The 26194-nt window shown below is 50.2% G+C and overlaps 1 protein-coding gene across 1 annotated transcript in view; it reads right to left on the reverse strand.

The window, feature by feature from the left end:
* LOC132391062 (arylsulfatase D-like) overlaps positions 1–14475 on the reverse strand; it is a 111238-nt gene extending 96763 nt beyond the window's left edge. The window contains exon 1 of the mRNA XM_059963754.1: positions 14201–14475. The gene's annotated coding sequence lies outside the window, so the exon portion shown is untranslated. The remainder of the gene's footprint in view (positions 1–14200) is intronic.
* Positions 14476–26194: the final 11719 nt, after the last annotated feature.

Here is a 26194-nt window from a genome sequence, read left to right on the forward strand (position 1 = left end):
AAACACAAGCGGACATGCTCATGTGTGGGCACACACACACTACACACAGGCGGACAGGCTCATGTGGGGGCACACACACACTAGACACAAGCGGACAGGCTCATGTGGGGGCACACACACACACTACACACAAGCGGACATGCTCATGTGGGGGCAGACACACTACACACAAGCGGACAGGCTCATGTGGGGGAACACACTCACACACTACACACAAGCGGGCAGGCTCATCTGGGGGCACACACACACACACTACACACAAGCAGACAGGCTCATGTGGGGGGACACACACTACACACAAGCGGACATGCTCATGTGGGGGCAGACACACTACACACAAGCGGACAGGCTCATGTGGGGGCACACACACACACTACACACAAGCGGGCAGGCTCATGTGGGGGCACACACACACACTACACACAAGCGGACAGGCTCATGTGGGGGGACACACACTACACACAAGCGGACATGCTCATGTGGGGGCAGACACACTACACACAAGCGGACAGGCTCATGTGGTGGAACACACACACACAAGCGGACAGGCTCATGCGGGGGTGCACACACTACACACAAGCGGACAGGCTCATGTGGGGGCACACACACACACTACACACAAGCGGACAGGCTCATGCGGTGGCAGACACACAGACTACGCACAAGCGGACAGGCTCATGTGGGGGCACACACACCCACAACACTCTAGCAGGCAGGCTCATGTAGGGGCACACACACACTACACACAAGCGGACAGGCTCATGTGGGTGCAGACACACACTACACACAAGCGGACAGGCTCATGTGGGGGCACACACACACACTACACACAAGCGGACAGGCTCATGTGGGGGCACACACACACAATACACACAAGCGGACAGCTCATGTGGGGGCACACACACACACTACACACAAGCGGTCAGGCTCATGTGGGTGCACACACACACTACACACAAGCGGACAGGCTCATGTGTGGGCACACACACACACTACACACAAGCGGACAGGCTCATGTGGGTGCACACACACACTACACACAAGCGGACAGGCTCATGTGGGTGCACACACACACTACACACAAGCGGACAGGCTCATGTGCGGGCACACACACACACTACACACAAGCGGACAGGCTCATGTGGGTGCACACACACACTACACACAAGCGGACAGGCACATGTGCGGGCACACACACACTACACACAAGTGGACAGGCTCATGTGCGGGCACACACACACACTACACACAAGCGGACAGGCTCATGTGGGTGCACACACACTACACACAAGCGGACAGGCTCATGTGGGGGCACACACTACACACAAGCGTACATGCTCATGTGGGGGCAAACACACACACTACACACAAGCGGACATGCTCATGTGGGTGCACACACACACTACACACAAGCGGACAGGCTCATGTGTGGGCACACACACACACTACACACAAGCGGACAGGCTCATGTGGGTGCACACACACACTACACACAAGCGGACAGGCTCATGTGGGTGCACACACACACTACACACAAGCGGACAGGCTCATGTGCGGGCACACACACACATTACACACAAGCGGACAGGCTCATGTGGGTGCACACACACACTACACACAAGCGGACAGGCTCATGTGCGGGCACACACACACTACACACAAGTGGACAGGCTCATGTGCGGGCACACACACACACTACACACAAGCGGACAGGCTCATGTGGGTGCACACACACTACACACAAGCGGACAGGCTCATGTGGGGGCACACACTACACACAAGCGGACATGCTCATGTGGGGGCAAACACACACACTACACACAAGCGGACATGCTCATGTGGGTGCACACACACACTACCCAGAAGCGGACAGGCTCATGTGGGGACACACACACACACTACACACAAGCGGACAGGCTCATGTGGGGACACGCACACACTACACACAAGCGGACAGGCTCATGTGGGGGCACACACTACACACAAGCGGACATGCTCATGTGGGGGCACACACACACACACTACACACAAGCGGACATGCTCATGTGGGTGCACACACACACACTTCCCAGAAGCGGACAGGCTCATGCGGGGACACACACACTCACTACACACAAGCGGACAGGCTCATGCGGGGGCACACACACAGACTACGCACAAGCGGACAGGCTCATGTGGGGGGCACACACACACACAACACTCTAGCAGGCAGGCTCATGTAGGGGCACACACACACTACACACAAGCGGACAGGCTCATGTGGGTGCAGACACACACTACACACAAGCGGACAGGCTCATGTGGGGGCACACACACACACTACACACAAGCGGACAGGCTCATGTGTGGGCACACACACACTACACACATGCGGACAGGCTCATGTGGGGGCACACACACACACTACACACAAGTGGACAGGCTCATGTGGGTGCACACACACACTACACACAAGCGGACAGGCTCAAGTGGGTGCACACACACACTACACACAAGCGGACAGGCTCATGTGGGGGCACACACACACACTACCCACCGGGCAGGCTCATGTGGGTGCACACACACTACACACAAGCGGACAGGCTCATGTGGGGGCACACTCTACACACAAGCAGACATGCTCATGTGGGTGCACACACACACTACCCAGAAGCGGACAGGCTCATCTGGGGACACACACACACACTACACACAAGCGGACAGGCTCATGTGGGGACACGCACACACTACACACAAGCGGACAGGCTCATGCGGGGGCACACACACAGACTACGCACAAGCGGACAGGCTCATGTGGGGGGCACACACACACACAACACTCTAGCAGGCAGGCTCATGTAGGGGCACACACACACTACACACAAGCGGACAGGCTCATGTGGGTGCAGACACACACTACACACAAGCGGACAGGCTCATGTGGGGGCACACACACACACTACACACAAGCGGACAGGCTCATGTGTGGGCACACACACACTACACACAAGCAGACAGGCTCATGTGGGGGCACACACACACACTACACACAAGTGGACAGGCTCATGTGGGGGCACACACACACTACACACAAGCGGACAGGCTCATGTGGGGGCACACACACACACCACACACAAGCGGACAGGCTCATGTGGGTGCACACACACACTACACACAAGCGGACAGGCTCATGTGGGTGCACACACACACTACACACAAGCGGACAGGCTCATGTGGGTGCACACACACACTACACACAAGCGGACAGGCTCAAGTGGGTGCACACACACACTACACACAAGCGGACAGGCTCATGTGGGGGCACACACACACACTACACACAAGCGGACAGGCTCATGTGGGTGCACACACACTACACACAAGCGGACAGGCTCATGTGGGTGCACACACACTACACACAAGCGGACAGGCTCATGTGGGGGCACACACTACACACAAGCGTACATGCTCATGTGGGGGCAAACACACACACTACACACAAGCGGACATGCTCATGTGGGTGCACACACACACTACACACAAGCGGACAGGCTCATGTGTGGGCACACACACACACTACACACAAGCGGACAGGCTCATGTGGGTGCACACACACACTACACACAAGCGGACAGGCTCATGTGGGTGCACACACACACTACACACAAGCGGACAGGCTCATGTGCGGGCACACACACACATTACACACAAGCGGACAGGCTCATGTGGGTGCACACACACACTACACACAAGCGGACAGGCTCATGTGCGGGCACACACACACTACACACAAGTGGACAGGCTCATGTGCGGGCACACACACACACTACACACAAGCGGACAGGCTCATGTGGGTGCACACACACTACACACAAGCGGACAGGCTCATGTGGGGGCACACACTACACACAAGCGGACATGCTCATGTGGGGGCAAACACACACACTACACACAAGCGGACATGCTCATGTGGGTGCACACACACACTACCCAGAAGCGGACAGGCTCATGTGGGGACACACACACACACTACACACAAGCGGACAGGCTCATGTGGGGACACGCACACACTACACACAAGCGGACAGGCTCATGTGGGGGCACACACTACACACAAGCGGACATGCTCATGTGGGGGCACACACACACACACTACACACAAGCGGACATGCTCATGTGGGTGCACACACACACACTTCCCAGAAGCGGACAGGCTCATGCGGGGACACACACACTCACTACACACAAGCGGACAGGCTCATGCGGGGGCACACACACAGACTACGCACAAGCGGACAGGCTCATGTGGGGGGCACACACACACACAACACTCTAGCAGGCAGGCTCATGTAGGGGCACACACACACTACACACAAGCGGACAGGCTCATGTGGGTGCAGACACACACTACACACAAGCGGACAGGCTCATGTGGGGGCACACACACACACTACACACAAGCGGACAGGCTCATGTGTGGGCACACACACACTACACACATGCGGACAGGCTCATGTGGGGGCACACACACACACTACACACAAGTGGACAGGCTCATGTGGGTGCACACACACACTACACACAAGCGGACAGGCTCAAGTGGGTGCACACACACACTACACACAAGCGGACAGGCTCATGTGGGGGCACACACACACACTACCCACCGGGCAGGCTCATGTGGGTGCACACACACTACACACAAGCGGACAGGCTCATGTGGGGGCACACTCTACACACAAGCAGACATGCTCATGTGGGTGCACACACACACTACCCAGAAGCGGACAGGCTCATCTGGGGACACACACACACACTACACACAAGCGGACAGGCTCATGTGGGGACACGCACACACTACACACAAGCGGACAGGCTCATGCGGGGGCACACACACAGACTACGCACAAGCGGACAGGCTCATGTGGGGGGCACACACACACACAACACTCTAGCAGGCAGGCTCATGTAGGGGCACACACACACTACACACAAGCGGACAGGCTCATGTGGGTGCAGACACACACTACACACAAGCGGACAGGCTCATGTGGGGGCACACACACACACTACACACAAGCGGACAGGCTCATGTGTGGGCACACACACACTACACACAAGCAGACAGGCTCATGTGGGGGCACACACACACACTACACACAAGTGGACAGGCTCATGTGGGGGCACACACACACTACACACAAGCGGACAGGCTCATGTGGGGGCACACACACACACCACACACAAGCGGACAGGCTCATGTGGGTGCACACACACACTACACACAAGCGGACAGGCTCATGTGGGTGCACACACACACTACACACAAGCGGACAGGCTCATGTGGGTGCACACACACACTACACACAAGCGGACAGGCTCAAGTGGGTGCACACACACACTACACACAAGCGGACAGGCTCATGTGGGGGCACACACACACACTACACACAAGCGGGCAGGCTTATGTGGGTGCACACACACTACACACAAGCGGACAGGCTCATGTGGGGGCACACTCTACACACAAGCGGACATGCTCATGTGGGTGCACACACACACTACCCAGAAGCGGTCAGGCTCATCTGGGGACACACACACACACTACACACAAGCGGACAGGCTCATGTGGGGATACGCACACACTACACACAAGCGGACAGGCTCATGTGGGGGCACACACTACACTCAAGCAGACATGCTCATGTGGGGGCACGCACACACACTACACACAAGCGGACATGCTCATGTGGGGGCACACACACACACTACACACAAGCGGACAGGCTCATGTGGGGGCACACACACACACTACACACAAGCGGACAGGCTCATGTGGGGCACACACACGCACACTACCCAGAAGCGGACAGGCTCATGTGGGGACACACACCCACACACACACTACACACAAGCGGACAGGCTCATGTGGGGACACACACACACACACACACTACACACAAGCGGACAGGCTCATGTGGGGGCACACACACACACTACACACAAGCGGACAGGCTCATGTGGGGGCACACACACACACTACACACAAGCCGACAGGCTCATGTGGGGGCACACACACACACTACACACAAGCGGACAGGCTCATGTGGGGGCGCGCACACTACACACTAGCTGACAGACTCATGTGGGGGCGCACACACACACACACTACCCAGAAGCAGACAGGCTCATGTGGGGGCAGACACACACACTACACACAAGCGGACAGGCTCATGTGGGGGCGCACACACTACACACTAGCTGACAGACTCATGTGGGGGCGCACACACACACACACTACCCAGAAGCGGACAGGCTCATGTGGGGGCACACACACACACTACCCACAAGCGGACAGGCTCATGTGGGGGCACACACACACACTACACACAAGCGGACAGGCTCATGTGCGCGCACACACACACACTACCCACAAGCGGACAGGCTCATGTGGGGGTGTACACACTACACACAAGCGGACGTGCTCATGTGGGGGCACACACACTACACACAAGCGTACAAGCTCATGTTGGGGCACACACACACACTACACACAAGCGGACAGGCTCATGTGGGGGCACACACACACACTACACACAAGCGGACAGGCTCATGTGGGGGCACACACACACACTACACACAAGCGGACAGGCTCATGTGGGGGCACAGACAAACACTACACACAAGCGGACAGGCTCACGTGGGGGCACACTCACACACTACACACAAGCAGACAGGGTCAAGTGGGGGTACACACACACACAACCCACAAGCGGACAGGCTCATGTGGGGGCACACACACACACTACACACAAGCAGACATGCTCATGTGGGGGCACACACACACACTACACACAAGCGGACAGGCTCATGTGGGGCACACACACGCACACTACCCACAAGCGGACAGGCTCATGTGGGGGCACACACACACACCACACTCTAGCGGACACGCTCATGTAGGGGCACACACACGCTACACCCAAGCGGACAGGCTCATGTGGGGGCACAGACACACACTACACACAAGCGGACAGGCTCATGTGGGTGCACACACACACTACACACAAGCGGACAGGCTCATGTGGGGGCGCGCACACTACACACTAGCTGACAGACTCATGTGGGGCCGCACACACACACACACTACCCAGAAGCGGACAGGCTCATGTGGGGGCACACACACACACTACACCCATGCGGACAGGCTCATGTGGGGGCACACACACACACTAAACACAAGCGGACATGCTCATGTGTGGGCACACACACACTACACACAGGCGGACAGGCTCATGTGGGGGCACACACACACTAGACACAAGCGGACAGGCTCATGTGGGGGCACACACACACACTACACACAAGCGGACATGCTCATGTGGGGGCAGACACACTACACACAAGCGGACAGGCTCATGTGGGGGAACACACTCACACACTACACACAAGCGGGCAGGCTCATCTGGGGGCACACACACACACACTACACACAAGCAGACAGGCTCATGTGGGGGGACACACACTACACACAAGCGGACATGCTCATGTGGGGGCAGACACACTACACACAAGCGGACAGGCTCATGTGGGGGCACACACACACACTACACACAAGCGGGCAGGCTCATGTGGGGGCACACACACACACTACACACAAGCGGACAGGCTCATGTGGGGGGACACACACTACACACAAGCGGACATGCTCATGTGGGGGCAGACACACTACACACAAGCGGACAGGCTCATGTGGTGGAACACACACACACAAGCGGACAGGCTCATGCGGGGGTGCACACACTACACACAAGCGGACAGGCTCATGTGGGGGCACACACACACACTACACACAAGCGGACAGGCTCATGCGGTGGCAGACACACAGACTACGCACAAGCGGACAGGCTCATGTGGGGGCACACACACCCACAACACTCTAGCAGGCAGGCTCATGTAGGGGCACACACACACTACACACAAGCGGACAGGCTCATGTGGGTGCAGACACACACTACACACAAGCGGACAGGCTCATGTGGGGGCACACACACACACTACACACAAGCGGACAGGCTCATGTGGGGGCACACACACACAATACACACAAGCGGACAGCTCATGTGGGGGCACACACACACACTACACACAAGCGGTCAGGCTCATGTGGGTGCACACACACACTACACACAAGCGGACAGGCTCATGTGTGGGCACACACACACACTACACACAAGCGGACAGGCTCATGTGGGTGCACACACACACTACACACAAGCGGACAGGCTCATGTGGGTGCACACACACACTACACACAAGCGGACAGGCTCATGTGCGGGCACACACACACACTACACACAAGCGGACAGGCTCATGTGGGTGCACACACACACTACACACAAGCGGACAGGCACATGTGCGGGCACACACACACTACACACAAGTGGACAGGCTCATGTGCGGGCACACACACACACTACACACAAGCGGACAGGCTCATGTGGGTGCACACACACTACACACAAGCGGACAGGCTCATGTGGGGGCACACACTACACACAAGCGTACATGCTCATGTGGGGGCAAACACACACACTACACACAAGCGGACATGCTCATGTGGGTGCACACACACACTACACACAAGCGGACAGGCTCATGTGTGGGCACACACACACACTACACACAAGCGGACAGGCTCATGTGGGTGCACACACACACTACACACAAGCGGACAGGCTCATGTGGGTGCACACACACACTACACACAAGCGGACAGGCTCATGTGCGGGCACACACACACATTACACACAAGCGGACAGGCTCATGTGGGTGCACACACACACTACACACAAGCGGACAGGCTCATGTGCGGGCACACACACACTACACACAAGTGGACAGGCTCATGTGCGGGCACACACACACACTACACACAAGCGGACAGGCTCATGTGGGTGCACACACACTACACACAAGCGGACAGGCTCATGTGGGGGCACACACTACACACAAGCGGACATGCTCATGTGGGGGCAAACACACACACTACACACAAGCGGACATGCTCATGTGGGTGCACACACACACTACCCAGAAGCGGACAGGCTCATGTGGGGACACACACACACACTACACACAAGCGGACAGGCTCATGTGGGGACACGCACACACTACACACAAGCGGACAGGCTCATGTGGGGGCACACACTACACACAAGCGGACATGCTCATGTGGGGGCACACACACACACACTACACACAAGCGGACATGCTCATGTGGGTGCACACACACACACTTCCCAGAAGCGGACAGGCTCATGCGGGGACACACACACTCACTACACACAAGCGGACAGGCTCATGCGGGGGCACACACACAGACTACGCACAAGCGGACAGGCTCATGTGGGGGGCACACACACACACAACACTCTAGCAGGCAGGCTCATGTAGGGGCACACACACACTACACACAAGCGGACAGGCTCATGTGGGTGCAGACACACACTACACACAAGCGGACAGGCTCATGTGGGGGCACACACACACACTACACACAAGCGGACAGGCTCATGTGTGGGCACACACACACTACACACATGCGGACAGGCTCATGTGGGGGCACACACACACACTACACACAAGTGGACAGGCTCATGTGGGTGCACACACACACTACACACAAGCGGACAGGCTCAAGTGGGTGCACACACACACTACACACAAGCGGACAGGCTCATGTGGGGGCACACACACACACTACCCACCGGGCAGGCTCATGTGGGTGCACACACACTACACACAAGCGGACAGGCTCATGTGGGGGCACACTCTACACACAAGCAGACATGCTCATGTGGGTGCACACACACACTACCCAGAAGCGGACAGGCTCATCTGGGGACACACACACACACTACACACAAGCGGACAGGCTCATGTGGGGACACGCACACACTACACACAAGCGGACAGGCTCATGCGGGGGCACACACACAGACTACGCACAAGCGGACAGGCTCATGTGGGGGGCACACACACACACAACACTCTAGCAGGCAGGCTCATGTAGGGGCACACACACACTACACACAAGCGGACAGGCTCATGTGGGTGCAGACACACACTACACACAAGCGGACAGGCTCATGTGGGGGCACACACACACACTACACACAAGCGGACAGGCTCATGTGTGGGCACACACACACTACACACAAGCAGACAGGCTCATGTGGGGGCACACACACACACTACACACAAGTGGACAGGCTCATGTGGGGGCACACACACACTACACACAAGCGGACAGGCTCATGTGGGGGCACACACACACACCACACACAAGCGGACAGGCTCATGTGGGTGCACACACACACTACACACAAGCGGACAGGCTCATGTGGGTGCACACACACACTACACACAAGCGGACAGGCTCATGTGGGTGCACACACACACTACACACAAGCGGACAGGCTCAAGTGGGTGCACACACACACTACACACAAGCGGACAGGCTCATGTGGGGGCACACACACACACTACACACAAGCGGACAGGCTCATGTGGGTGCACACACACTACACACAAGCGGACAGGCTCATGTGGGTGCACACACACTACACACAAGCGGACAGGCTCATGTGGGGGCACACACTACACACAAGCGTACATGCTCATGTGGGGGCAAACACACACACTACACACAAGCGGACATGCTCATGTGGGTGCACACACACACTACACACAAGCGGACAGGCTCATGTGTGGGCACACACACACACTACACACAAGCGGACAGGCTCATGTGGGTGCACACACACACTACACACAAGCGGACAGGCTCATGTGGGTGCACACACACACTACACACAAGCGGACAGGCTCATGTGCGGGCACACACACACATTACACACAAGCGGACAGGCTCATGTGGGTGCACACACACACTACACACAAGCGGACAGGCTCATGTGCGGGCACACACACACTACACACAAGTGGACAGGCTCATGTGCGGGCACACACACACACTACACACAAGCGGACAGGCTCATGTGGGTGCACACACACTACACACAAGCGGACAGGCTCATGTGGGGGCACACACTACACACAAGCGGACATGCTCATGTGGGGGCAAACACACACACTACACACAAGCGGACATGCTCATGTGGGTGCACACACACACTACCCAGAAGCGGACAGGCTCATGTGGGGACACACACACACACTACACACAAGCGGACAGGCTCATGTGGGGACACGCACACACTACACACAAGCGGACAGGCTCATGTGGGGGCACACACTACACACAAGCGGACATGCTCATGTGGGGGCACACACACACACACTACACACAAGCGGACATGCTCATGTGGGTGCACACACACACACTTCCCAGAAGCGGACAGGCTCATGCGGGGACACACACACTCACTACACACAAGCGGACAGGCTCATGCGGGGGCACACACACAGACTACGCACAAGCGGACAGGCTCATGTGGGGGGCACACACACACACAACACTCTAGCAGGCAGGCTCATGTAGGGGCACACACACACTACACACAAGCGGACAGGCTCATGTGGGTGCAGACACACACTACACACAAGCGGACAGGCTCATGTGGGGGCACACACACACACTACACACAAGCGGACAGGCTCATGTGTGGGCACACACACACTACACACATGCGGACAGGCTCATGTGGGGGCACACACACACACTACACACAAGTGGACAGGCTCATGTGGGTGCACACACACACTACACACAAGCGGACAGGCTCAAGTGGGTGCACACACACACTACACACAAGCGGACAGGCTCATGTGGGGGCACACACACACACTACCCACCGGGCAGGCTCATGTGGGTGCACACACACTACACACAAGCGGACAGGCTCATGTGGGGGCACACTCTACACACAAGCAGACATGCTCATGTGGGTGCACACACACACTACCCAGAAGCGGACAGGCTCATCTGGGGACACACACACACACTACACACAAGCGGACAGGCTCATGTGGGGACACGCACACACTACACACAAGCGGACAGGCTCATGCGGGGGCACACACACAGACTACGCACAAGCGGACAGGCTCATGTGGGGGGCACACACACACACAACACTCTAGCAGGCAGGCTCATGTAGGGGCACACACACACTACACACAAGCGGACAGGCTCATGTGGGTGCAGACACACACTACACACAAGCGGACAGGCTCATGTGGGGGCACACACACACACTACACACAAGCGGACAGGCTCATGTGTGGGCACACACACACTACACACAAGCAGACAGGCTCATGTGGGGGCACACACACACACTACACACAAGTGGACAGGCTCATGTGGGGGCACACACACACTACACACAAGCGGACAGGCTCATGTGGGGGCACACACACACACCACACACAAGCGGACAGGCTCATGTGGGTGCACACACACACTACACACAAGCGGACAGGCTCATGTGGGTGCACACACACACTACACACAAGCGGACAGGCTCATGTGGGTGCACACACACACTACACACAAGCGGACAGGCTCAAGTGGGTGCACACACACACTACACACAAGCGGACAGGCTCATGTGGGGGCACACACACACACTACACACAAGCGGGCAGGCTTATGTGGGTGCACACACACTACACACAAGCGGACAGGCTCATGTGGGGGCACACTCTACACACAAGCGGACATGCTCATGTGGGTGCACACACACACTACCCAGAAGCGGTCAGGCTCATCTGGGGACACACACACACACTACACACAAGCGGACAGGCTCATGTGGGGATACGCACACACTACACACAAGCGGACAGGCTCATGTGGGGGCACACACTACACTCAAGCAGACATGCTCATGTGGGGGCACGCACACACACTACACACAAGCGGACATGCTCATGTGGGGGCACACACACACACTACACACAAGCGGACAGGCTCATGTGGGGGCACACACACACACTACACACAAGCGGACAGGCTCATGTGGGGCACACACACGCACACTACCCAGAAGCGGACAGGCTCATGTGGGGACACACACCCACACACACACTACACACAAGCGGACAGGCTCATGTGGGGACACACACACACACACACACTACACACAAGCGGACAGGCTCATGTGGGGGCACACACACACACTACACACAAGCGGACAGGCTCATGTGGGGGCACACACACACACTACACACAAGCCGACAGGCTCATGTGGGGGCACACACACACACTACACACAAGCGGACAGGCTCATGTGGGGGCGCGCACACTACACACTAGCTGACAGACTCATGTGGGGGCGCACACACACACACACTACCCAGAAGCAGACAGGCTCATGTGGGGGCAGACACACACACTACACACAAGCGGACAGGCTCATGTGGGGGCGCACACACTACACACTAGCTGACAGACTCATGTGGGGGCGCACACACACACACACTACCCAGAAGCGGACAGGCTCATGTGGGGGCACACACACACACTACCCACAAGCGGACAGGCTCATGTGGGGGCACACACACACACTACACACAAGCGGACAGGCTCATGTGGGGGCACACACACACACTACACACAAGCGGACAGGCTCATGTGGGGGCGCGCACACTACACACTAGCTGACAGACTCATGTGGGGGCACACACACACACTACACACAAGCGGACAGGCTCATGTGGGGGCGCACACACTACACACTAGCTGACAGACTCATGTGGGGGCACGCACACACTACACTATATTACACTATATTTATACTGAGTTAAATACTGTATGTAATTAGTTTTGCTACAATAAGTGTATGGGACACTGGAAAATGTTGAATTTCCCCTTGGGGATGAATAAAGTATCTATCTATCTATCTACACTCAAACGAAACGCGCGCCTAACCATCACATCAAACACTCACACGTTTCACAAAGACGTGACTGAGGCCAGAGCAACCTTGGCCGCTGTTAGCAGCTCTCCTACTTCACAGAGCCATCGGCTGACCCAGTGACGTTTGAAGGAAATGCCTCGCACACTTTTTTTCCGCCGTCTCTGTGACATTATTACTTCGCGAACGTGCAGCCGCCGGCAGCAGCCGAGACTTTGCCCCGTGGGGGCGCGGCCGCATTCGCTGTCCGCTCCCTCCCGAACGCACAAACTCACCGTCTGCACGAAGCGCCTCTGCCCCCGGGATCCGGAAATCTCGTCTGAAGTGCGAGCGGCGGGGCGACTATCGGAGAATAAAGTGGTCGGGGTTGGGGAGGGCAATGCGGGTGGCGCCGGCGAACGCAGAGAGGAGTCAGCCCTCGGGGGAGGATACACCGCCTCCCCGAACGAGACAGGCAGGCACCTCCCACCTTTAGCCGACTGGTCAATGACTGAAGTCGCCGACAAGAATATGCTGAGTGTGGGCGATGCGCGTCAGTGACAGGCAGAAGAGATTTAGTTTAATTTGGCGGCATGTTCGGGCCAAATTGCATCAGGGAGTACAAGTCCACGACCAGCAGGACCTCACGTCATCTCCGAAGTTTCTTTCCAGTAACTATCCAGCCTCTCAATATAACTCGGTCAGGTGTAAATGCCCTTAACGGCCCCTGCACAACATCCGTTCAGTGGTCATTCAGACTCTCATTGTTCTGATGAGAATTATGGGGTCGGTTCATATGTTCACATTTATTTAAACGCGATTATTGACTTTGCGCATGTGGCCGTTCTGCTAACTAGTGACTGCTCATGGTTTGCACGACTGTCTTGTAAATTGTTGGCTGCTATTACCCTGTCTTTTATTGGCATTGTCCTGTGTTTTGTGCTTGGCCCCAACTCATAATCAGTTCTGGCATGTTTCACATACTGGCATTAAAGTGATTGGAACTCCGGTGATGAAATGGCTGTTCTTGTGATGTGCTGTTCTGCGTTGTCTAGGGGGTGACTGGGAGTTACTGGTAAACACAAAGTACACTGCAGATGCTGTGATCAAATCAACTCGTACAAAAGCTGGATGAACTCAGCAGGTCGGGCAGCATCTGTTGAAATGAGCAGTCAACGTTTTGGGCAGAGTCTTGACGAAGGGTTTCGACCCGAAACGTTGACTGCTCATTTCAACGGATGCCGCCCGACCTGCTGAGTTCATCCAGCTTTTGTACGTGTTGATGGGAGTTGCTGGTGCTTTTTCTTGTAGCCTTACTGGCGGCAACAGAACAATTGTAAATTAATTGCGGATGTTGGAAATCCAGACCAATGCACACAAAATTTTGGTGGAACTGTGCAGGTCAAGAAGCACCCAGGGAGGTGAATAAAGAACCGACATTTTGGCTGAGACCCTTCTTTAGGACTGAAGGAAGACTTGATAAAATTAGTAGGTAGAAGAACGCCACTGAAAATTACAATACTCCCACCTCCGTTACCTTCTTCCGCCTCCGTCCCCCCCCACTCCCCCCCCCTTATCACTCTTACTCCTCTCGCTAGGTGTCCAGCCGGAAGTACCGCGGGGGCGGATGAAGAGAGAGCTGGAAGATGTTGGTGGATGAGCTGAATGAAGGAAGAACCTGACAGGAGGGACAGGAATCCCTCCACTTCGGAGGATAGGAGAAGGTGAAGGAGAGGAACCAGAGGAAGGGGATGGGCAGATGAGAAGAGAGGATTCAGTATAGGGAGTGAGAACGGAGCAATGGGAAAAGGGGAGAAATTATTATAAGTTAGAGTAATCAATGTTCATGCCATCGGGTAAGAAGCTACCCAGAGAGCATATGAGGTGTTGCTCCTCCAACCTCAGAGTGGCCTCATCGTGGCTGTAGGGGAGGCCATGGGAATGGTAAGTAGAATCAAAATTGTTGGCCAGCTACTTCTCATTTTTCCTTTTCATCTCCTTCACTTGGCTTCACCTATCTTCTGTCACTTGTACTCCTTCCCCTCCCCCACCTTAGATGGCTTCTTCCCCCTTTTTTTCCAGTCCCAACAAAGGGTCTCAGCACATAAAGGTCCCCCCCACCTCCCCCCGCCACTGAGCACATCTGAAACGAGTACTGTCACAGGAAAACAGCATCGTCAAGAACTCCCACCATCCATGTCATGCTCTCTTCTTGCTGCTAACATCAGGAAGGAAGTACAGGAACAGAAGCTCCCACAGTACTTGGTACGGGAACAATTATTACTTTTCAACCGTCATGCTCCTGAATGAGAGTGATTCTACCCCAATACTGAACTGATTCCACAACCTAGGGGGTCACTTGCAAGAACTCCACAACTTCTGTTCTCAATATTTATTAGTTATTTATTTATTCTTATTCAGTGGCGTAGCTAAGGTATGGCACGTGCCCTGAGCACCACTGAGCAGTTTCTATTAAAGTCAAACGAGCCATCCTCGGATAGTGAAAAAGAATTTTCTTCAGATGCTATGAACTGTCTTTGATTATCATGGGTGAGAAGCTCTAGGATGGCCTTATTTCAGAGCATTGTGTAAGATGACCAAGAAACGTTTCTTCAAGAAAGAAGTGAGTGACAGAGTAATAAGAAACAAAGTTGGAGATCTGCTGGAAGCATCAAGAAAGTTGAAAAACGTTTGTCATGCCCGTCTTGGAAAGCCCAGACAAGTAGTTCGATATTCCATGGAGTCGCTGCACCTGAATGACACAGAAGATCAAGACAAATCTGATGGTCACAAGTCGAGGAGATTGTCAAGTGGATATGAATTCGAGTGTGATTGAGATTGAGTGTGTTGAGATTGTTAGTGAGGAGGAAGATGTGTGGTGTGGTGATGGTTGAGTGTATTGACGAGTTGTGCTGATGTGAGTTGATTGACACTGATGAGATTGAACCTAGTTGAACTGGTGATGGTGGTCAAAGAGCCTCGAACTGTCATACCAAGTGATTAACAGCATGACATTGGTCTTCTGAAGTTCGACAAGGATACTGGAAAAGCAATTCTGCTGGCACATGAGATCAGAAATATAAAGTTGGGTTCGAAGTATTTCAGAACATGTGGGGGGTTTTTTGGGTGGTGTGAATAACTGCTCAATGAACAAAACTTGGTTCAAGAGAAAATGGGAATGGTCGTGGTGCGGAAGTGACTTGCTCATGGTTGGCCTCTTCCCCTTCTAAAAAGTCTGCATTCTGTATCTGTTGTCTTCTCTATTCCTGTCAGACCATCAATCCTCATTGGAGCAGGAAGTGGATTCAACCAGTGGAAAGCACCTGAAAGGATTAGTGTTCATTAAAATGCCAAGAATCATTGGCAATGCTTCACACAGTGGAAAGAAATGGAAACAGATTTAGCTGGAACAGAGGACTTATTGACATGGTATTTCAGTCACAGATTGAGAGAAAAGCAGAAGTGGTGTGATATCTTGACGAGAATCCTTCACTGCATAAATTTTTCTTGCGACTCAGAACCTGGCTTTGCGAGGGACACGGAGTCACTTCGTAGTAGACGATGACTCCAATGTGGGAAATTTCCTTGGCTTAGTGAATCTACTGGCCATCTTTTGACCCTTGTCATAAAAGAACTTCACCCTGATTTGGAAAGTCATCTGGATCATCTCATCTTTCACTAGGTGTCCAGAATGTATTCATCCACATGATGGTATTCATTGCTCGCCAGAGTTTACTGAGAAGCAGTCGTAAAGCCAAGTACTATGGTCTCATGTTCGACTTGACTCCTGATCAGGCACACCGTGAGCAGATGTCAGAAGTAGTGAGGTATGTGGAAGTTGATTTTGAGAGGAAAACAGTCCGTGTTAGAAAGTTCTTCCTTGGTTTTATCCAGGCAAGCCAGAAGGATGCTGAGAGCTTGGTTGAAGACACCTTGAAACAGCTAGATGGATGAAATTGAGCTACAAGATTGTCAGTCATAGTGCTATGACAACACTGCCATGATGGCTGGAAGTGGTGTTCATCAAAGAATAAGTGAGAAAAACAACCTGGCAGTGTTGTGAATTGTGACAATTACTCACCCAACCTTGTGGGTGTACATGCACCTAAGCAGGATGCAATGATGGTCACGTTTTTTTGGAACCATCGAAGCTCTCTACGTGTTTTCTCTCGTTTAACGCAGCACTGGAAAAAACTCAGAAACGCTGTTCCTGTGTTTGTTAAGTCGGAGTCCGAAACAGGTGGAGTGCAAGACAGAAATAGTGAAGCCCATCAACAAGTACCTTGAGGAGATGCTTCAAGTTCTCCAGGGCATGATAGACAATGAAATGAGACCAGTGAAACAAGAAGTGACACAAGGCAGCTGTACAATCACATGTTGAGTTAGGATTTTATGATTTTGCTAGGATTTTGGAACAAAGTACTCACTCACATTGACTGTATTCAAAAGAGGCTGCAGGATCCTAGCGTGAACTTCCATGATGCTACCCTGGATTTGAAAGCCCTCCAAGATCAATTTTATGATGAAAAAGAAGTGTTGGTCAATGAGTCACTTGAAGAAGGAGTTGGTTTCTGTGTAGAGTGGAATATTGAAGTTGAAAGATGTCAGAAACAAAAGAAATGAAAGGCTGATGAAAACTCGAGAGATGTTGAGTTAACAGCTAAGGAGGAAATGGAAAGAGTCATGAAGGGAACACTTGGCTACCTTCACAGAGAAATGGAGGAAAGGTTTGCTTGTTTGCACGACACTGACGCCAAGTTTGGGTTTCTTCTCGATGTCAAGGGACTATGTTATGGCGCCAACAGTAATGACCTAAAGAAGAAGTACGAAAATTTGGGTGAATTGTACAGCTGTGATGCTAATGGACAGCAGTTATATGAAGAAATTTTGAATTGCAGAACGTTGCTATCAAGGCAGGTCAACATGAAAATATCAAGACCTGAAGAGCTTTTTGAATTTATTGTTCAGTACGGATCTTCCCCAATCTTCTCATTGCTATTCAGATAATGCTAACCATCGCAGTTTCCATTGCCAGCTGTGAGAGATCATTCAGCAAGTTAAAAGTAATACTTTCATATTTGAGAACCTCCACGGGTCAAAGCAGACTCTGTGATCTTGCTCTGCTGAGTGTAGATAGAGAAGAAACTGAAAAAAAACTGATATTGATCGTATCAGACTAATTTGCATCAGTGAAAGCAAGGAAGGTGCAGTTATAATTTTCATGTAGTGCCATAATTTGTTAATTAAAAGATTAACAAGCTTGACTTGTATTTTTGAGCTGATATTATGGTAAAGTTACCTAAAAGATGGGGGTCAGATATTTGGACAGGGGCGCAATTTCAGTGCTTGCCATAGGCACTATTTTCTATAGATAAGCACCTGTCATTATTATTATTTCTTTGTTGTATTTGCACAATTTGTTCTATTTTGCATATTGGTTGTTTGTCTTTGTGCACATTTTTCATTGATTCTATTGTCTCTCTATTTCCTTTGAAAGCCCCCAAGAAAATAAATCTCAGGGTATTTATACGGTGGCATGAAAATATAATGTGTGCTGGGTAACAAAAAAACAGCACAGCAGCATTGGGAGAATACCTGAACCAGCTGTTCAATATCAAACAAAGGCAGGCTTTCAGCCTCCACCTACGATGCCATGTTTTGATTAAAAGGTCACGTTATACTGTATTTAGGTTTTAATGCAAGGTATAAAAACAATCCGCTTTGGGGACTTCCAGGTGTTTGATTTGCATCAGCAATGGTCTTCGCAAACTCATCAATGAGTTTGTTTGCTGCTTCATGATCAACAGACTCTCTTTATTTAAAAAAATTTAATGCCATACCTTTTCTTAAATTTCTGGAATCAGCCTGATTAATATTCATGATTACCTTCAATTTTCAGTTCATCATGATAGATCTTTGCTTGTTTCGTGATCAGCATACCGTTAAGTGGCTTATGTTCACTCCAACGTTAACGAATCCACTCTTTAAATACACATACAAGATCTTTTTTCACTTTATGCAGTTTTTTATTTTTCATTAACTTTGGTTCGTTACATATGAAGTCACTTCTCAGAACTGTCTGTGGAACACAGGCACCTGCACATCACCTGGGAACCTTCCCAGCGTCTTGTGGAATTTGCCATTTGTGACATCATGTCAGCACTCAAAAAAATTTGGATTTTGGAGATAATTTGATTTTGGAATTTTGGATAAGGGGTATTATCAAAGTACATATAGTTTGTGCAAAAGTCTTAGGCACCCTAGATTCTTTATATGGTTCCAATACTATGGCCTCAAAAGAGCCCCAATCTCAACGTCTTCGAGGCTTTTTAGGAATATCTGGAAAGACACTCAGTCTATAGAAGAACTGGGACAAGTTCTCCAAGATGCTTGGATCAACCCAACAACTAATTTTCATATAAAACTGTATGGCAGTGTACCAAAGAGAGCTGATGCAGTTTTAAAGGCAAAGAGTGTTCACACCAACTGTTGATTTTTTTTTAGTGTTTAATGCTTTTCATAGTAATTTTTTGATATTTAGAATCTTTTCATTTCATTATTATTGAAAGCATTTTCACTTTATGTACCATATGTCACCATATACTACCTTGAGATTCATTTTCTTTTGGGCATTCATAGCAAATACAAAGAAACACAACAGAATCAATGAAGAACTGCACACAACAAAGGCAGGCAAACAACCACTGTGGAAAAGATCACAAATTGTGCAAGTACAAAAAGAAAAAAAAAACATTTAAATGATGGGACAAGTGAAGTTCTGCCCTCTGGTTCAAGAGCCTGATGGTTGAGGGGTAATAACTGCTCCTAAACCTGATGGTGTGGGTCCTGAGGCTCCTGTACCTTCTTCCTGAGGGAGCAGCTAGAAGAGAGCATGCTCCAAGTCTCATTTCCCCCACCTATGCCAGTTCCCGTAGTCCTCCATTGCTGATTATAGGAAAGTGTATCAGCTTCCTTTTCTAGTACCTCCAGCCCTCCGGGATAGAGAATTCCAGAGATTTACTATTCTGTGAGAAATTCCTACACACCTCAGTTTTAAATTACTATTCCCTACACTTGTAAACATAGTCATAGAACACTACAGCACAGATTCAGTCCCTTGGGTCCATCTAGTCTCTGTTAAACTATTAATCTGCCTAATCCCTTCAATCCGCACGCAGACCATAGCCCTCCATATCACTTCCTTCCACATACCTATCCAAATTAAGTAACTCAAGTCTTGACAACATCCCTGTGAATTTTCTCTGCACTCTCAATTTTATTGATATATTTCCTCTAGGTAAGTAGGTGACCAGATCTACACACAATATTCTAAATTAGGCCTCACCAAAATCTTCTTTGTACTGCCTCCACTGCTCATATATCATTGCTGGCACAATACTCCATCTCTCTTGTAATAAAGCTCAAAAAGTTCAAAGCAATTTCATTATCAAAGTACGAGGGGTGATTGATAAGTTCATTGCCTAGGGTAGGCGGAGTCAATTTTAGAAAACCTCACACATTTATTTTTCAAGTTAGTCCCCTCCTACATTTACACACTTACTCCAGCAGTCGTGGATCATACGGATCTTGGACCTCCAGAAAGTATCCACAGCAGGGGTGATTGATAAGTTTGTGGCCTAAGGTAGAAGGAGATGAGTTATACAGCTCCCATTACATGCACATGCAGATCAACTCTTTGAGTGACTATGCAGAAAGTTTGAAGTTAATAACTCACCAGGGTGATTGATAAGTTCGTGGCCTAAGGTAGAAGGAGATGAGTTATTTGCTCATCTATTGCTTCCTGCCTGTCCTTTTGATACAAAGTATATCCTTTGATGTTAAGCTCCCCAACTATGACCTTCTTTCAACCATGACTCAGTGATGCCCACATCATACTGACCAATCTCATGAGGTGCCCATGGATGCAATCCCGGGATCGAGTGTGTTACTGATTGTAATAAGAGCATTTTAATTTGTGTTTTATATAGTCTTGGGTATTGTATATATGTTTTAATTCTAATGGTGTTGTCATTGAATAAAATAATGTATACATCTCAGATGTTCACACATACACATATACATGTGGGTTTTGTAGAGGTGGGATGAGGGGTTTGGGAGTAAGAGGAGTGATGGGATGAGGAGTGGACTGATGAGACAGTGAGTGTGGCAAAGTCACTGACTCAATAGGGGATGGAAAGGGGAGGAGCGCATGTTCCTGTCACAAACTGGTGGCCGACGTGGATAAGATAAAGACGGGGTGAGGAGGAGTGAAACAACAACAAGGAAGCGGGAGTGATAGGACGTAGAGGGAAAGGAAGTGATGGGAAGGGAAGGGAAGGGAAGGGAGGGGACTGATGGGACAGGTTGCAGAGCAACAGGATGGGCGGTGGGTCCACCTTATTCCAAATGCTACACTCATTTAAAAAGAGCACCTTCAGTCCTGCATTCTTCGCCCTTTTGAATTTTGCCTCCATGGTACAATTTAACTCTGCATTCATGTACCTATCTAAATTTCTCTTCAATTTTGAAATTGAACCTATATCCGCCACTTCCTCATTTCACACTCACCATCCTCTGAAGAAGTTTCCCCTCATGTTCCCCTTAAATGTTTCACCTCTCCCCCTCACTGCATGGTCTCATTTCTAGTCTCAATCAATTTTAGTGAAAAAAAATCTGCAACACTTTACACAGTGTATACCCCTCATCATTTTGTATACCTCTATCAAATCTTCCCTCATTTCCTACACTCTGGGGAATAAAGTCCTAATCTATTCAATCCTATAATCCAAATCCTCAAGCAACATCCTTGTAAGTCTTCGTGACATCGTCCCTGTGGATAAGAAACCAAAACAGTCTCTGTAACAGAGAACAGGCTCTTCCATGGTGGTTCAAATATGTCCATCAGATCAGAATCAGCTTTAATATCATGAGCGTATGCTGTAAAATGTTTTGCAGCAGTAATGCAATGCAATTTTTTAAATTATAGATTACAATTAAGATATATTTATTTAGAAACATAGAAAACCTACAGCACAATACAGTCCCATCAGCCCAGGAAGTTGTGCCGAACATGTCCCTACCTTAAAAATTACTAGATAAATAAGTGTGTACATATACACTTCATTTAGTACAAAAAGAAATACTGAGGTAGTGTACATGGGTTCATTGTCCATTCAGAATTCTGATGGCAGTGGGAAAGAAGGTGTTCCTAAAACATTGATGCGAGTCCTTAGGCTCCTATACCTCTTCCTGGATGGTAGCAATGAAAATAGGACACGTCCTGGGTGATGGGGGTCCTTAATGATAGATGCTGCCTTTCTGAAGCACCACTCTTTGACGGTACTCCCGATGCTGCGGAGCTACCGCCCATGATGGAGCAGGATGAATTTGTAACTTCCCGCAGCTTTTTCTGATCCTGTGCAGTGGCCCCTCCAGACAATGATGCAACCAGTTAGAATGCTCTCCACAGTACATCTCGCAAGAGTCTTTGGTGACTCCACAAACTCCTAATGAAATATAGCCACTGACGTGCCTTCTTTGTAATTACATTAATATGTTGGGCCCGGAATAGATATTCAGAAATGTTAACACCTGGACAGTTGAAACTGCTCAACCTTTCCACTGCTAATCCCTCGAAGAAGTCTGGTGTATGTTCCCTGAACTTCGACTTCCTTAAGGTTCTTTGCTGTGACATTCACTATGAAGTCTGATGCCATTTCCTTGCCTCCCTTTACTTATTCACAATAATTGTTCTTCCCAGATCCCGCACACTCGCATAAAAAACAATGATTTGACTCTACTGTGGGTATTCCCCATCAAAAGGATTGAAACTCATGACTCCCTCCCGCAACCCAAAAAGATGTGCAAAGTTGGAGGGTTAATTAAACACTGTCTATTGTCCCTAGGTGAGTGCTGGAAAAAAATTTGGAACATGAGGAGAATAGATTTGGGCAGTTCTAAAGTGGTACTGGTCAAGACAGGCTGAAAGCCAATGGGGCCTCCCACAACGAAAAATAATTACAAGTGAGGAATCAGAAAAACTTTCCGGACTACGGAAAAGTGTGAACTGATTATGTTGGTGCTGTGTATTTAATATTTAAGTAGTATTTGAGTAATGTTGTAAATATATTGTTTCATTAGGCATTCTTGATAGTTTAAATAATTCATTACAGGCTATATGAAAAAATAAGTTAATTGTATACATCATCACACTACCACATGATACGTGCCCACCTTGCTTAAAGTAAAAATGAAAGTACACAAGTTTATCTCCAGGCTCCCTTGTTTTCTTTTCATTTAGTTATTGTTTTGAAATTACAAAACATAATTGGCTCCAGATGGGCTGAATGGCTTCCTTTAGAACACAGAACATTTTAGCATAGTACGGGCCCTTTGGGCCGCAATATTGTTCTGTCCTTTTAACCTACTCTAAGATCAATCTAACCCTTCAGCCCACCCAATTTTTCTTTCAGCCATGTGCCTATCTAAGAGCCTTTTAAAAGCAAGTGCCTTTACCACCACACCTGGCAGCTCGTTCCACATGCCCATTACTATCCGTGTAAAAACTCAATTCTGACATCTCCCCTAGACTTACCTCCCAACATCTTAAAAGTATGCCCCCTCGTATGTGCCATAATTGACAAATCTTGTGATGATGATGAATAAAAATGTTTCCCTAACATTTGTCATCATGGTCAAGTGCCCTTCTAATGTGATCCTGGCTAAAATGGCTAATTATCAATTCAAAACAGAGACATTGATGCCAATGTGTGGTGATGAGACCCTGCATTAGAGAAGACCACAGCATCTCAAGCCTGGAGACAAAGATTGCAGAACTAATCTGTGCAGGAACCCGCACCAACGAACCGCTGAAAAAAATTGAACATCTGCAACATTTTGATTTTCAGCAGTTGGAAATCAAAATAGTTACAAAGATCAAAGATATTTACAAAGATCAAAAGGGTAATAGCCTATACACAACTAATTCCACAATGAAGGCATCCTTAAATGTGCAGATTTTTTTAAAAAACAATTTTCATTTTATCTTAAGCCAAGTATCTTTAGCCAGCTGGTGGTGTAGTGGTATCCACAGCGGACATCGAGGCCAATGATTCTGAGTTCGAAACCGGCCAGCTCCTTGCATGCTTTCTATCCATGCTGCATTGAGTGTCTAGCTAGCACCTCAGCCTCATAAAAACACAGACAAATGCTAAAGAAATGGCAAGGTCATGAAGAGGAACTCAAGTTTATCTTTAGTAATAAAATTACTATAGTTATTACCTTGAAACTCCTATAGCTCCACTGGAGAAGCATCATGTCTTGGGAAGATGTGAGATAGTGTTGCTCCTTCTTCCCTTTCTCTCATGGTCCATTGTCCTCTCCAATCAGATTTCTTCTTCAGCTCTTTACCTCTTCCATCACTCACCTCCTGGCTTCTCATTTCATCCCTCCTCTCCCACACTCATGGACCTTATCTGTCATCTGGCTTCACTAAATCATCTTCTGGTTTGTGCTTCTTCCCTAACCCTCCCCCCCACCTTGTTATTCTGGCTCTTCCCCTTCCATTCCATTTCTGATGGAGGGTTCCAACCCAAAACTGTGTCTGTTCGATCAGAAAGCACTTCCACCGAATGCTCAGCACTGCACAGAACATCATTGGGACTCAACTACCAGATATGGAAACCATCTATAACTCAACATCATGATGGATTCATCCCACCCCAATAATCACCTGCTCAATCTCCTACCATCCAGCAGGAGATACAGAAACCTCTCTGCATGGACATCCAGAGGGAAAAACAGCTTTTTCCCTCCTCCCAGGGCTGTTATGCAACTGAACGATGACCCACCACCCTCCTACCCATAGTCCATAGGCACAATGCACAATCTATTAAGTGCAATACGTGGAGATAATGCTTCATGCTATTTTTATGTTTAATTATTCCACTTTATACCACCGACATGTGCAACACTTCTTTTAATTTTAGAGTTGTTTGTTTTTAATTCAGTTGTAACCAAGATGTCACTGTAAGTAGCTGAGATGTTATTTTAAGTTTAGTGATTGTTTTTTTGGTATCTGAATTGCCAGTGTGCTGTTTTACACTGGAGTAGCACTGCGATCTTGTTGCCCTCAGCAATGACAATAAAGCTCCAACTAACTGGATTTCCAGCATCTGCAGAATCACTTGCATCTGTGTCTTGGGAATTTCCTTGTACTAACACTATCAACTGATTTGTAAAGAATTTTTAATACCACTAATAAATGTAAAAAAAATTCATCCAGAACAAAA

The sequence above is a fragment of the Hypanus sabinus genome, chromosome 3, assembly GCF_030144855.1.
Source record: "Hypanus sabinus isolate sHypSab1 chromosome 3, sHypSab1.hap1, whole genome shotgun sequence".
Classification (NCBI taxonomy): Eukaryota; Metazoa; Chordata; class Chondrichthyes; order Myliobatiformes; family Dasyatidae; genus Hypanus; species Hypanus sabinus.